Source organism: Myxocyprinus asiaticus, chromosome 12, assembly GCF_019703515.2.
Source record: "Myxocyprinus asiaticus isolate MX2 ecotype Aquarium Trade chromosome 12, UBuf_Myxa_2, whole genome shotgun sequence".
NCBI classification, from domain to species: Eukaryota; Metazoa; Chordata; class Actinopteri; order Cypriniformes; family Catostomidae; genus Myxocyprinus; species Myxocyprinus asiaticus.
In genome coordinates this window covers 25,234,506-25,247,278 of record NC_059355.1, presented here as the reverse complement: position 1 = coordinate 25,247,278, position 12,773 = coordinate 25,234,506, and the positions used below count along the sequence as shown (strand labels likewise).

The following is a 12,773-nucleotide window of genomic DNA, read 5'->3' as shown; positions in this document are numbered from 1 at the left end:
CACAGAGGTTAGAGATTTTATTTCTTATCACTTTAATTCACGTACCATAAATACACACATTTCCAGATTTGTTCATTGTACTCTCTTTATTATCTGAAAATATAAATGAGACATACTGTCATTTAGAGTCACCCACAGTGCCCTCATTTAGCTGGTGGTCAGGTGATTCAATGAAAAGATGTATCTTTCTAATTAGGGATGCACCGATACCACTTTTCCTCTTCCGATCCGATATCGGAAATCTCAGTATCGGCCGATACCGATCCTGATCCGATACCAGTGTTGTTGTTGTTTTTTTGGTTTTTTTTGCATAATCAGTTTAGAATATCTTTACATTATTGTGTGGAACTATTTGGGTGTGCTTTTTAATATGTAAAGTAACACAAACCTCTAACTGCACATTATTTCAATATAAATGTATAGCTTATTAAGAAAAACTTTATTATTAACTAATATACTGGATAATGTAGCAGCAAAATTAACAGTAATTCCAGTATAAGTCATCAGTAGAAAAGTAGAATCAGCCGTTTTTTTGTTTTGTTTTGTTTTGTTTTGTTTTTTTCAAAAATGTTTCTGGACTTTCAGAGATTCAGATCTGTTTTTTTGTTCAATTTAGTTTTAAGATATCAGCTCACTTTTCATTCACACAGTTATTTTTTGGAACCCATTCAACTTAAATATTATATTATAATAGTAATATATAGTAATATATCTCAATTGTGCACCTTTAACTTTTAAACCTTTACGCTTTTATTTTGACATTCTGAAGTCTCCAGGAAGTCCTTTAAGTGTGTCTGTTTGTAGGCAAGTTCACAGTAGTTTAATTAGCTTCTTATTCAAATTCTGGTAAAAAAAAATTAAAAAAAAAAAAGCACCTCCAGTGCCATTCTAAATGTATATAAGTAAACCGAACTATTGAGTATCTACATCTGAGATGTTGTTCGTGAGTAGGGACCTTTTACAGCTTCCTATTAACAAGGAAGAGATGAGTTACTTTTCCCAAATGCTGAGATCATGAACATCTATAATGTATAATCAGACACATGATCTTCAGTTAAAACAACATAATTTCATTCAGTACCAAGCAGGGGTGGAAAGAGTACTGAAAAATAATACTCAAGTAAAAGTACTGTTACATCTTCAAAGATGTAGTATGAGTAGAGTAAAAGTACCTGTCCTAAAAACTACTCAAGTAAGAGTAAAAGAGTAGCTCATTTAAAAGTACTCATGAGTAGTGTGTGTTGAGTACTGAGTTGTGAAAGCTATGCCCCTTTTATAATAAAAACTCGATGCTGCAATTTAAAAATGTAGCACACATACTGTAATTTACATTCCCTTTTATGGCTGTTTGCCAGAAAGAATAAAAAAAAAATAGGTATTTTATAGGTGTTTGTGATTGACAACTTTTAAAATACATCACTTATCTATGATACTGTAAACACTACATGAATCTGATTTTTAAAAAATAAAAGGGCGACATGATTACAGAAATGAAGATGAAAGTCATTTTCAATATCATAATTATGAAACAATTACATTAAAATCCGTTTATGTGTAGGGTCTAAATTTTCCTTAATGCCGACAGTGAGTTACTGTTGTGCATAAAACATGTTCAAAACAATGCAAGGAATGCAAAAAGAAAAAAGAAATGATGAAAACCTACTAAAAAAGCAGGGTCACTTGGTGCGTTATGTCCCGCACAATAGAGGTGGTAGAGCAGTTGTTTGGTACAGGAGCCACATTGGGCTTCAAAGGAATAATTCACACAAAAATGTAAATTCTCTCATCATTTCATCACCCTTATACCATCCCGGATGCGTATGACTTTCTTCAGCAGAATACAAATTAAGATATTTAGAAGAATGTATCAGCTCTTTTGGTCCATAAAATGCAAGTGAATGGGTGCCGAAATGTTGAAGCTCCAAATATCACATAAATCAGGATAAAAGTAGCCTAATCCATGTGGGTGAAGAATTTCTAGCAAAAATGGACTAAAATATTGATCTGTTTCTCACCCACACATATCATATCACTTCTGAAGTCATGGATTTAACCACTGGAGTCATATGGATTACTTTTGTGCTGGATTTATGTGCTTTTTGGAGCGTCAATATTTTGGCATCCATTCACTTGTATTGTATGGAGCTGAAATATTCTTCTAAAAATCTTAATTTGTTTTCTTCTGAAGATAGAAAGTCATAGACATCTGGGATGGCATGAGGGTGAGTAAATGATGAGATAGTTCACTCAAAAATGAAAATTATTTCTTTAAGTAGCACATTGTACTCCTTTTGAGATACAATGTTCCACACTGATTTAGTTCTTGAATCTTTTAAGCCCAGAAATAGTTGTGTTCTCATTCTAATGCATGATGCACAATTTTCTGAAGTTTGTGACTGGTGGATTGTTCTGCCTGAAGTATTGCTCTACAAATGTTGATACTTTTCTATCAGGCGTTAGAAAAACATGATAAAGACTAAGCATAATTATAAATTATTTTATCATCTCTACTTTATCATTTACATCAGTGGTCGTTATTATAAAATAAAAAAAAAACTAACAACATTATCAAAAAAATTTCACTGTTTTATTCTGTTACATTAATACTTTTAAAGCTACTCAAGTTATTCAGCCAAAAGCAGAGAGTGGTTTTCTCGTTTTATTGTTATTGCTGTATGATTAATAGCCTTTATATGACATAGGCCTACTAGTCAGTGCTCAATTCGGTTACATGTACACTTCAAGTCCAACATTTTGATGCAAATACGCTTTTTGCTCCACTGTTTACGTTCACTTTAGGCCAAACCGACTGCGTTTACATTAATGCCTCATCAAGACGGGCATTGGCGGAATTATAAAGTGTATTTGACCATTTAGGCACGTACCCGCATTAGCGCGCAAACATTAGCCGCCTGTCAATCAAACAGCACGCAGCTACAGACATCAGGAAATAAAAAGTCGATCTTTTATATCAACCAACCAGTGGTTGTCTTGCTATCGCGACTGATGTAATGAACACCCCTGTTCTAAATGTAGATCATAGGCTAAGTATAGAAAATTACTCAAAAGTTTATCAACGATATCAATCTTTTTTTTTTTCTTCAGATAAACATCAAGATTGTTTTATCACCCAGCCCTATTGATAACATCGCCTTAATCTCGCACATCAACCCAATAATCTCAGTGATCGAAAGCTAATTTACAGGCTACATTATAGACACAGAATCTTGTAAGCAGAAATATGAAATTTACCTCGATATGTTTCTTCAAATTAGAGGCAGGATTAATGCTGATATCTGGCTTGAGCAAATTAAACTCACATGACACAATCAAGCAATTGGCCTTTTTCACTGCGAAAATCCCTTTTAGGTGCGGCCGTGATGTTCAGGTGTTGAAAATGTGTTTGAGGTATCCTGCACATCTTCCACAGCTGGCAGATATGCAGCTGCTGTTCAAGTTTTTTATGTGTGATTTGATTTGATGGGAGTCATGAGACTCTCCCTAGCCAACCACATTGATAGATAAAAATAAAATCAGACAGGGAAGAAGGGAACACAGATGTGGGAAAATAGCGCAGTGAAAGTACAGTTACAGCACTTAAAATGTACTCAAGTAAAAGTAAAAGTATACCATTTTTAAACTACTTAAAGTACAATTCCTGAGAAAAACTACTTAATTACAGCAATGTGAGTATTTGTAATTCGTTACTTTACACACCTGCCTTCTAGTTGAAGTTCTGTTAATATTTTTGCAGCTGTGATTATTTGGCAGCTTTAATCCCTTGAAATGACCGCTAACATTATGCCAAATGTTTATAATGGAAATCACAGTATATTATCCATGATAAGCTTTTATGTTTGTAAAAATGTTTGATGCTTTTTGTTAAAATAAATGTATACATAATATAACATAAATGAATATATATATATATATATATATATATATATATATATATATATATATATATATATATATATATAAACATAAAATTAATCAGTTAGCAAAGAATTAATATAGTTATGCTCAAAAGTTTGCATACCCTGGCAGAAATTGTGAAATTTTTGCATTGACTTTGAAAATATGACTGATCATGCAAAAAAACTGTTTTTTATTTAAGGATAGTGATCATATGAAGCCATTTATTATCACTTAGTTGTTTGGCTCCTTTTTAAATCATAATGATAACAGAAATCACCCAAATTGCCCTGATCAAAAGTTTACATACTGTTGAATGTTTGGCCTTGTTACAGACACACAAGGTGACATACACAGGTTTAAATGGCAATTAAAGGTTAATTTCCCACACCTGTGGCTTTTTAAATTGCAATTAGTGTCTGTGTGTGTAAATAGTCAATGAGTTTGTTAGCTCTCACGTGGATATACTGAGCCATGGGGAGCAGAAAAGAACTGTCAAAAGACCTGCGTGACAAGGTAATGGAACTTTATAAAGATGGAAAAGGATATAAAAAGATATCCAAAGCCTTGAAAATGCCAGTCAGTACTGTTCAATCATTTATTAAGAAGTGGAAAATTCGGGGATCTCTTGATACTAAGCCAAGGTCAGGTAGACCAAGAAAGATTTCAGAAAAAACTGCCAGAAGAATTGTTCGGGATACAAAGAAAAACCCACAGGTAACCTCAGGAGAAATACAGGCTGCTCTGGAAAAAGACGGTGTGGTTGTTTCAAGGAGAACAATACGACGATACTTAAACAAAAATAAGCTGCATGGTCGTGTTGCCAGAAAGAAGCCTTTACTGCGCCAATGCCACAAAAAAGCCTGGTTACAATATGCCCGACAACACCTTGACACGCCTCACAGCTTCTGGCACACTGTAATTTGGAGTGACGAGACCAAAATAGAGCTTTAGGGTCACAACCATAAGCGCTATGTTTGGAGAGGGGTCAACAAGGCCTATAGTGAAAAGAATACCATCCCCACTGTGAAGCATGGTGGTGGTTCACTGATGTTTTGGGGGTGTGTGAGCTCTAAAGGCACGGGGAATCTTGTGAAAATTGATGACAAGATGAATGCAGCATGTTATCAGAAAATACTGGCAGACAATTTGCATTCTTCTGCATGAAAGCTGCACATGGGACACTCTTGGACTTTCCAACACGACAGTGACCCTAAGCACAAGGCCAAGTTGACCCTCCAGTGGTTACAGCAGAAAAAGGTGAAGGTTCTGGAGTGGCCATCACAGTCTCCTGACCTTAATATCATCGAGCCACTCTGGGGAGATCTCAAACGTGTGGTTCATGCAAGACTACCAAAGACTTTGCATGACCTGGAGGCATTTTGCCAAGACGAATAGGCAGCTATACCACCTGCAAGAATTTGGGGCAACTATTACAAAAGACTGCACGCTCTCATTGATGCTAAAGGGGGCAATACACAGTATTAAGAACTAATGGTATGAAGACTTTTGAACAGGGGTCATTTAATTTTTTTCTTTGTTGCCATGTTTATTTTATGATCGTGCCATTCTGTTATAACCTACAGTTGAATATGAATCCCATAAGAAATAAACGAAATGTGTTTTGCCTGCTCACTCATGTTTTCTTTAAAAATGGTACATATACTACCAATTCTCCAAGGGTATGCAAAATTTTGAGCACAAATGTGTATACATACATACATATATATATATATATATATATATATATATATATATATATATATATATATATATATATATATATATATACATATATATATATTTATGCTAACTGATTAATTTGACATTTTTTGTCATTATAATTTAATATCATTATTTTTTGAACAATATATAGATCATCTGAAGATTATATTGTAATGAAAACATTAGCCATTTTTATTTATCCTTAAAATTACTTTCAATTAAATTAACAAATGTATGTCAATGCATTAGGTGTTAAGCTTGTCTAAGTAGCCCAATATTTAATATGAGCACAAAAGTCATTTGTAATTTCATTGAAATTCTGTGGCAATAAGTCTTCATTTCTTTTATTGTTGCATTTTTTCTCTGTTCTCTGTCAAAATAAATGAAGTACATTAATTTTTAGTCTGCATTCGTTATTCACACGCACAACTGTTTATAGCCTTTAAATTATGTTGGGCAAATGAGGACATAAATTAGGTTACTACTAGGTTACTAATTAGACTACTGCATGTCCACCCATAGAATAATCATTAAAAGCAAAAATTACCAACTGGTTACCAACAAACAACAATTGATCCCACGGACTGGCACCGATCCAAAGTTACGTAGTGGCTATGAACCCAGGAATTTCACTTTTCTGGTTGTCACAGTGTAATCAGTTATGCTAAGTTCGGTCAGCAGATTACATTGCGGTTACGTAATGTCCATGTAATTTGGCTAGCTGGGATACCTATGTTTTTACACGTGTGTGTGTGTGTGTGTGTGTGTGTGTGTGTGTGTGTGAGAAAGAGAGAGAGAGAGAGAGAGAGAGAGGGAATAAAGCTGTTTTTGTTTTATGCTGTTCAGATGAATAGCGTCTATGTAGATTCTTCATTTTAAAGAAAAAGTTATTTGTCTTTAGGCCCCAAAAACATTAAATATTTGAAATGCCTATGGAGAAAATTAATGGGGAATATCTCGTGCTTTTCAGAATCAGAATCAGAATCAGCTTTATTGCCAAGTATGCTTACACATACAAGGAATTTATCTTGGTGACAGCAGCTTCCAGTGTACAACAATACAACAACAATACAAAAACAGCAGCAAGATAATAATAAAAAATGATTATTCACATACGTACATACACACACAGACGCACACATACATACATACACACATACACATAGGTAGTGCAAATCTAATACAAATCTGTTATCTGTTATGTACAGTGCAAATACAATCTGTTATGTACATTGCAAATGTTTGTTTGTTTTTTTTTCTTTTTTTTTCAGAGGAATGAAATGGCAGAAGAGGTTGGATGTGTTGGATAAATATAAAAAAGACTAAACTGTGTATTGCACATAGTTATTGCTCAGTGGGCAATTTAACTGTTCATGTGCCTGACGGTTGAACTTTAAATAAATCCTAGTAGGAATGCACATATCCTCACAGAAACTGATATATGATGTAACAGTATCTGTGAGTTCATCCAGATTGGTGTCTGCAGCCTTAAAAACACTCCAATCTGTGCAGTCGAAGCAGGCTTGTAGTTCCCGCTCTGCTTCATTGGTCCATCTCTTTACAGTCCTTACTACTGGCTTGGATGATTTTAATTTCTGCCTGTAGGTTGGAAGAAGATGAACCAGACAGTGATCAGAGAGTCCCAAATCTGCTCTAGGGACAGAGCGATATGCATCCTTTATTGTTGTGTAGCAATGATCCAGTATGTTCCTGTCTCTGGTGGGGCATGTAATGTGCTGTTTGTATTTGGGCAGTTCACGTGTGAGATTTGCTTTGTTAAAATCCATGGGTGCTCGTGTTTTCTATGGGTACTCGGTCATTCCCATGGGTGTTCGATCCGGGATGTCTGGAGCGCTTGTTGCCGTGGTTCACTCATTCAGACTTCTTGAGCTTAGATGATAAAAATGTCCCACCAGGACTTAATTTATGAGCAAATTAGCTGTCAAAACAGTCCCATGGTTTGTTAACAAAAATGCCGTGGCTGCAGGATTACACTTTATATAACTTTAATAATAGGCCACTACACATAAATGGCTAAATCAGCCACTGCAATAATCAAACGTGGACAAGTTGGAGGATACATTTAAAGCAAACGAAGTTAAATGAAGGTAAGAAAAAACAAACATGTTACTATGTGTCTTCACACGTAGACAACATGTTGGAAAGATGATCAGTTACTCGCACTTCCAACCAGACACCACAGGTACATGTTATCAATGCGTAAGCACATGTAGGAACGTGTTGCATATGATTTTATAAAAAAATATCTCTAATTTCATTTTTGGCTCATTGTTTGTATGTTGCCGACATAAAAATTATGATGCCATCTATTTTGTGAAGTGCACCAGTCCCTCCTGCAGCAAAGCACCCCCACAACATGATGCTGCCACCCTCATGCTTCACGGTTGGGATGGTGTTCTTCGGCTTGCAAGCCTCACAAAAAAGTTCAAGTTTTGTTTCATCAGACCAGAGGACGTTTCTCCAAAATGTAAGATCTTTGTCCCCATGTGCACTTGCAAACTGTAGTCTGGCTTTTTTATGGTGGTTTTGGAACATTAGCTTCTTCCTTGCTGAGAAACCTTTCAAGTTATGTTGATATAGGACTCGTTTTACTGTGGATATAGATACTTGTCTATCTGTTTCCTCCAGCATCTTCACAAGGTCCTTTGCTGTTGTTCTGGGATTGATTTGCACTTTTCGCACCAAACTACGTTCATCTCTAGGAGACAGAATGCATCACCTTCCTGAGTGGTATGATGGCTGCATGGTCCCATGGTGTTTATACTTGCATGCTATTGTTTGTACAGATGAATGTGGTAGCTTCAGGCATTTGGAAATTGCTCTCAAGGATGAATCAGACTTGTGGAGATCCACACTTTTTTTTTCTGAGGTCTTGGCTGATTTTGTTTGATTTTCCCATGATGTCAAGCAAAAAGGCATTGAGTTTGAAGGTAGGCCTTAAAATACATTAACAGGTACACCTCCAATTCAGTACACCTCCTGTCAGAAGCTAATTGGCTAATTGTCTAAAGGCTTGACATAATTTTCTGGAATTTTCCAAGCTGCTTAAAGGCACAGTTAACTTAGTGTATGTAAACTTCTGACCCACTGAAATTGTGATATAGTCAATTAAAAGTGAAACAATCTGTCTGTAAAGAATTGTTGGAAAAATTGCTTGTGTCATGCACAAAGTAGATGTCCTAAATGACTTGCCAAAACTATAGTATGCTAATATTTAATCTGTGGAGTGGTTAAAAAATGAGTTTTAATGACTTCACTCTAAGTGTATGTAAACCTCTGACTTCAGCTGTATATATTAATGAATAATGAGGAAAAATGCAAGGACCATTATTTTTTTTATTTTATTTTTTTTACATTTACTTGTAAGTTAAAGCAATTTACAAGTGAGGAACATTGCAAAACAAATTTATCCTAAGAAGGCAATAATATAAGATTTGGTTTAATACAAAACTTCAGATATTTCAGATATAAGTTTATAATATTTTATCTTATGATATAATACCATTTATTACTTACAAGTTTGATGGAATTTACCTTAATTGAAATACTTATAATGTAGTACCTTTGAGTGTCCAGAAGATAGAGTCAATTTGTTAATTTGTAGAATAATACTGAAACAGAGACCTTACCTTGAAAGGTGAGCCAATGTTGGTGAAACAAGATACTTCCATATACAGCTTTTTTTTTTGTGTAATCCCAAAAGATAAGAGTTAACAGTGTTTGGAATGCTTTAATCTGTTTATTATATACCTGTTTTAGAATATACAAATATATACTTAGAATAGAAAAGTTTAACATAAATGTAACCAATGATGGAAACATGTAGTAAACATAAATATACAACAGACAATGGGGGAATGTATGAATATGTTTTACAGACAAAACTTTGGAGGATCAGAAGAAAGAGATCCAGGAGAAGGATAGGTCGTCTGACCAAGAAACTGTGAAAGAAAGCTCTCTTAAAGCTGCACATGACATTATCTGGAGATTCTCTAGATTTCCTGGAAGGAGGGATAAAGAGTAGGGCTGTGCCAATACAATCAAATATCAATATATCGTGATACTTTTTCTCATGCTATTGTATCAATCCCAGTATCAATATTTTTTAAAAAAATTTTTGTGTGTGTGTATTTATATCATGCCCAACAGTTCAATAAAGATGAAGTAGATTGTCTAAATAAGAGTGGCGTTCCTCATTTCTTTCATATATGAGCAAATATGGACATTATAACTGAAATATACCCAAATTAATTGGAATTGAATCAAGAGCTTGTGAATCATAACTGAACTGAATCACGATATTGTGATGTATCATGATATATCGAATCATGACATATGTATGGTGATACATATTGTGAGGTGCCTGGCGATACCCAGCCCTTATAAAGAGACTGAATATATAAAGAATGATGGATTGATAGGCATCAATTTGATATGTAAAATTATCAATATGAATACTGGTGTCTGTGCAAATAACAGTAATCAACTATTTATAAATTTGAAGTGTTTTGTATGGAGTGTGAACATTGTACAGTAGTAGGCAGTACCTGCAATTTGAAAATCTTGAAATTAATGTATGAATTCAGATGGGAAAAAAATTATTGGTATTTTAAATGTTATTTATTTATTGATTTAATTTTAGTTTATGTACCCTTATCCTGAAATTCGTTCATCCACCGCCTATGTATATAGCCAATAGACAGAGATGTGATGCCATATACAGTAGTCAATGATATGCTTAGTATATGAAAACATGAGGCAGTGAAATTGCATGTTAGATCCAGTGTACACAAGACCTCTCACTGTCAGAAGATATCCATATATCAGAGTTCTGTCTGATATCCAAAACCAGTCAACATCAACAGCTTATGTTAACTCACTCTCCTACCAGCCCACGAGTCAGCAGGGGTAATATAGCAGAAGGTAGGAGACGAAGTGATGGTAAAAATTAGCAGACTTTATTGAATAATCTTAATTGCATCTTTCTTAATGCTCAGTCTGAATTTGTCTGACCAGCACTAATTCAACAAGTGTTACTATACCATGCAAAGTCAATGGACAATTACTTCTTCACAAAATCGTCCCATGGCATTGAAGACCTTGAAATTGAAACTCTTTATCTCTAACTTGTGAGACAATAAAGGACACAACATAAAATGAAACAATTTGACAAATAACAGTATGAAAATTAGTAAAAAAAATAAATAAATAAAAGAAAAAAATATTATATAAAAATGATATATGTGTGAATAATAAAATAATATGAAAAAATAGAAAGACATGAATTAAGACTTTATATGTATGTGTGTACAGTATGTTTGCTCTAAGCAACACACTCACAAGCACACAATCACACTCACACACACATTCTCTAAATGCTTATTGAGGGAAGTGCAGCAGGACGCAAGAAAAATGGCTGATTATTGTTTTAGGATTGAAATATCTACACCTAGTGCCTGTTTTGTCCATTTATAGTATTTAAACAACAGCTTTGCTCCTTACCTAGTTAAAAACCAACTAATTTCAAGACCTTGGCGTCAGGTCATGTGTAGACTAGACCTTTGGTCGGTTAGACTCCTGGGTTTCGGCGCGGAGTTCCCTCCGTAATGAGATACTGAGCTTCAGCTTATGTGGAGAATACAAGAGGGCTAGCAATAATACAAAACAGTAGTTCACCTCAGCGAGTTCTAAATCGTTCACTCGGCGAAACCCTTCTTACGGATATTAAGGTGAATACACGTTCTTGAGTGTTCACAAAACACGTGTTTTTATAGATAGCTATTTATTGATAAATGTGCTTGTACTGTAATGTATGTATGCAATATAAAAGAGTTTTTAAACTGTATGTTTAAATATTGTTGTTTTATGCTAGTTATTCACTGACATTTAAAAGTGAACAAAGTGTTCAGTAACTTCCACACATTATTATTGAACTAAAAATACATTTATGGTCTCATCCTAGCAGATAGTCTGTAGTTTGGCAAAATTATTACTGCATGGCTCGTTGGTCTAGGGGTATGATTCTCGCTTCGGGTGCGAGAGGTCCCGGGTTCAAATCCCGGACGAGCCCTTTATATTTTGGATGTATCTGGATCCTATGCTAGGATAGGTTACCTGCCAGTAATTACATGTATTATCTTGAATAAGTGGTATTCCGATTAATATATACGTTCGTAATAAAAACGCATCGGAAAGGAGTGAACACTGACTGAAGCGTGTTCCTCTAGACTTGGTTCTCTGCCAAATAGATAGTGTATAAGCTATATTTGCATACTATGACAATGAAACTGTTTTATGTGAATATGGAATTATACTAAATGATGTCCTGAAATATTAAGATATTATTTTGATGATCTTCATATTCCATCAATTCACCACTTTTTCCAAGCGGCTCGTTGGTCTAGGGGTATGATTCTCGCTTTGGGTGCGAGAGGTCCCGGGTTCAAATCCCGGACGAGCCCGAATTTTGGCGTTGGGTTACTTTTTTTTGGTAAACTTTGGGTAATAATATTAATGTAACAACGGAATTCCAAAATGTTAGTGGGCGAATTAGTTTTGCGCACCCTGTTCACAAAATAAGAAAGAGAAAAGTGTTTTGTAAAAATATATGTAGGTAAATATTGCTTTTATATCACTATATTGTGGAAAAATGGGAAAACATGCATTAATTATCTTAAACTAGATTTTTATTCCCTTAAACATTTTGAATGTACTTGGCTAAATTAAAAATTTTTAAGCAACATTTTTCTAAATGGGGCCATAGGTTGGTTGGTTGGTTGCTTGGGGCCTCAGAAATCATAAATCCGCCCCTGTCTGGAAAAAGACATTTGACAGCCCTGTCTCATTTGATTGCCAGCTGACAGGTTTGGGAAGTAATGGAACACATGTAACAGGAATATATATTTAAAATACAAAATATAAGTAACTGTATTCCACTACAGTTACAATTTCAATTATTGGTAATTAAATTACAGTTACATTCAAAAAGTATTTTGATTACTGAAGAGATTACTTTGCATTTTATTGTCATTTGTTTCATTTAATATTTAGTCCTTTCAGATGGAAAACATTTCTACATATAAATGAAGTGCATTTGAACAGCGGTGAAACAC

At 34.6% G+C, this 12,773-nt stretch overlaps 1 long non-coding RNA gene and 2 other non-coding genes across 3 annotated transcripts; all 3 read left to right on the top strand.

The window, feature by feature from the left end:
- The first annotated feature begins 7,476 nt into the window (after nucleotides 1-7,476).
- On the top strand, nucleotides 7,477-9,820 carry LOC127449274 (uncharacterized). The gene is made up of 4 exons (XR_007898701.1): nucleotides 7,477-7,748; nucleotides 7,981-8,128; nucleotides 8,290-8,391; nucleotides 9,540-9,820. It is a non-coding gene; the product is annotated as an uncharacterized LOC127449274 (long non-coding RNA).
- A 1,839-nt stretch (nucleotides 9,821-11,659) lies between these two features.
- Nucleotides 11,660-11,731, top strand: trnap-cgg (transfer RNA proline (anticodon CGG)). The gene has a single exon. It is a non-coding gene; the product is annotated as a tRNA-Pro (tRNA).
- Nucleotides 11,732-12,050: 319 nt separating this feature from the next.
- On the top strand, nucleotides 12,051-12,122 carry trnap-ugg (transfer RNA proline (anticodon UGG)). The gene has a single exon. It is a non-coding gene; the product is annotated as a tRNA-Pro (tRNA).
- Nucleotides 12,123-12,773: the final 651 nt, after the last annotated feature.